This window comes from Pteropus alecto, unplaced genomic scaffold (assembly GCF_000325575.1).
Source record: "Pteropus alecto unplaced genomic scaffold, ASM32557v1 scaffold45, whole genome shotgun sequence".
Classification (NCBI taxonomy): domain Eukaryota; kingdom Metazoa; phylum Chordata; class Mammalia; order Chiroptera; family Pteropodidae; genus Pteropus; species Pteropus alecto.
The window spans coordinates 27,381,358-27,384,753 of record NW_006442491.1 but is presented as its reverse complement, the minus strand read 5'-3'; the positions used below and the strand labels follow the sequence as shown (position 1 = coordinate 27,384,753).

Sequence of the window (3,396 nt, the reverse complement as noted above, 5' to 3'; positions counted from 1 at the left end):
CTTTTACTTCGAAATAGTTTAAGATGCACAAGAAGTTGCAAAAATAGTATAGAGAGTTCCCTGGGCCTTTTATCTACTTTTCCCCAAAAGGTAATATCTTCCATTCCGCAGTACGTTGTCAAAACCAGAAACTTGACTGTTAATAGGTAGACCTCATTGAGACTTCATCAGTCCTGACATGCTTATTTCTTCTCCCTCTCCCCTCCCTCTCTGCCTCCCTTCCTCCCTCTTCCCCTCCTCTCTTTCCTTCTCCCTTCCGCCTTCTCTTTCTTTTTGGTGTATAGCTCTGTAAAATTTTATCATGTGTGTAGATCCAAGTGACCATTCCAACAATCAGGAAGTGGAGCCATTCCATTGCCGCAAAGAAATTTCTTTGTGGTCCTTACTTCTCGTTAGTCACACTCTTCCCCTGCCCCTAATCCTGGCAACTACTATGTTCTCCATCACTATAATTTTGTCATTTTAAGAATCTTATATCAGCCTTTTGAGATTAGCCTTTCTCCCTCAACATAGTGCCCTGAAGATCCATCAAAGCGGTTGCATGAATCATTAGTTCGTTTTGCCATCAATTTTAAAGTGAAAAGAATCAGGTGTAGGACACTTGTGGAAGAAATTTCTTTGTGAAAATACTCACTTTGTTTTCAAGGCTCATCTTTACTAAGGTTTTTTTTAACCCCTTCAGAGACTTGGAGAAATTAATCTGTGTCTGATTAGAAAGACTTGGAGAAATTAATCTAGTCTGATTAGAAAGTTGGTAAGTTGGTATAATACTCTTTTTAATAATTTGGTTTGTAAATGTTTTTCCACTGTTTTCACGAAGTTTTTTCATGGGCCCTAGGTTTTTTCTTCGGGCTTTATATTTTGAGAAACTCCCTTCAAGTATAAAATGTGTCTTGTATATGGTATGTTAGTGGTAGGCGCTGTAACAAACAAACCCCAAACATTTAGTAGCTTCACACTATTAAATTTTATATCTCACTCCAGCAACAGACCATGAGTATATGCCTCATCTTGATTTTTTAATTTATTTTAATGTATTTTAATTTTTTTAGGCGAGGCAATTGAGAAACTCCCTTCAAGTATAAAATGTGTCTTGTATATGGTATGTTAGTGGTAGGCGCTGTAACAAACAAACCCCAAACATTTAGTAGCTTCACACTATTAAATTTTATATCTCACTCCAGCAACAGACCATGAGTATATGCCTCATCTTGATTTTTTAATTTATTTTAATGTATTTTAATTTTTTTAGGCAAGGCAATCCTTGGTTGACCCCACGGATTGCAAGGACCTTGTCATCTTACAATCCCTTATTTTTTATTTTTTTATGCCTATAGCACCTGATTTTCCTAGGTGGTCTCCCATTCAAGTACTAACCAGGCCCGACCCTGCTTAGCTTCCGAGGTCAGACGGGATCGGGCTTGTTCATGGTGGTGCCTCATCTTTAAACGGTTTTATTCTATAAGATAATTTGGAGGCCTAGGTCTCTTCTATTTTGTACCTCTGCTATCTCTTAGGACCTTGAAGTCTCTTGGATCCAGCCATAACGTAGCGGCGGAGCATGGAGGAGCACCAGGTCGCAGGTTTGCATGGGTCATGCCTGGAAGTGGCATTGTCCATCACTTCCATTCTCATTTCATTGGCTCGAATGCATTCCTATGACTGCACTCAGCTGAGAGGGGGTGGAATGTGAGTGAGGAAGGATGGGAAGGTATAGTTTCTAGTGGCAGCCATGTCCCAAAGGCAGCACTACACCATGGAAGAGGAAACCCCCAATTCTTTGGTAATGGCCGTCTCTGCCTCTGTCTCAGTTAAAAACACCATTTAAGGTTAACAATATCAATGGCAGTGTAATGGATGGGTGTCCGAAAGTTCAAGCTCTAGGTTTGGCTCTTGTCATGCGACCAAAGTGGACCAGTTCTTTTTGCGTCTCAGTTTTCATATCTACCAAACGTGAATTAAATTAGATGATACCAAAGGTTCCTCTCTAACGTTTAACGGTTTTATATTGTGCTCAATTTATTGGTCTCTGACACATTGAAAAATCTCTCTGAGATCTTGAGCCGAAGGTAGGTTCAGTAAATCTGGGATAGTCTATTAAACCAACCCCACATTTCTTGTTCCCCACTCATCTCCAACCTGGAGGCTAAGAGAAACATGAGGAACCTTGGGACCTTATAGTACAACTGCTGTTGGAAATTGGAAGGTTTTGATAATTTAGTCAGGAGAGCAATAAATTCAGCTTCTAATAAATAATTTACTTCAAGGACCAGGAAGCTGATCTCACTCTTCTTGCCCAGCTTGTTGCTTGAGAAATACAGACAATTCTGGTCATGCCAGGAAGGAAAGAAAAATAAAATTTATCTTCTTTGGTCCATGACTGCCTCTCTTTTGTGCTTCCGCCACCATTTCAGAGAAAGCCACGGATTTCTGTTGGCTAGCGCGGTGAGCATCTCATACGTCTCGTCTTGCCTCTGCCCAGCCCACGATCACCAGTGGCACTGTCTATCAGAGTCACAAGAAAGACTTGATATTAGTGAAAATTGTGCTGACTGATACTGTGTGTACATCGAGTGAAGGAGGAGGAAGAGATAAAGGGAAAATGCCTTCTCAACAAAGCCCCTCTCCCTTATCTGACAGTACGTGGAGAAGGTCTGGGCAAACTCGCGTGTTTCCATTGTCAGGCTTCATCTGGGGCTTTACACTTCGCGTCTTTCATGTCTCTGAAGTTGCTTTTGTACACGCCTGGGGAACTGAGCAGCTCGGCAACGCTTTCCGTTCTCTGCTGTCTGGGTTTTCAGGGGTCGATGAAACTCGGATGCTCATTAAGATTACTGAGCCTCATCATTTTTAATGTTAGGCCCAAGGTAATATTTAATGAGGCTGAAAAGTATATTAATAAAACTGCTTGTAGTAATTAGCAGGAAATTATAATGGTAGGGTGATGGGGAGATTATTGAAATCAGTTAGGAGTGATCAAGACCAATCTGGAATGTCACTCCTTATTGTTTTTTGCTTTCAATCACCGGGAACTACACCTTTGCATTTTTATCTTTGAAAAGAAAGTCTTCAATGGGGCTCATGCATTATTTTATATTATTTTGTTCCCTACTGGGTATCGTAGAGACTTAGAGCTAGCTGGGCCTTTAGAATGATTTGTAAACCATCATATCACCCCCTTGAGACAGATGGGATCTTTATTATTTTTGTTTTTGTGGCATCTTACCTGAAAAGAGGGGCTATCAGAGTCTAGATGGGCTTCTCTGGGCATGAGATGAGAGCATGAGACATCTGTAGGGCTCACCAAGCCAGAAAAAATAAAGGCAAAACTCCAAAAGCTCACAGATTTGGGAGGTAGATGAAGATCAAGATCCTAAAACCTTTATAACATCTCCA

The 3,396-nt window shown here is 40.8% G+C and overlaps 1 pseudogene; it reads right to left on the bottom strand.

Moving 5' to 3' along the window:
* Nucleotides 1-1,331: 1,331 nt before the first annotated feature.
* Nucleotides 1,332-1,441, bottom strand: LOC112471321 (annotated as a pseudogene).
* Between the last annotated feature and the right edge of the window lie 1,955 nt (nucleotides 1,442-3,396).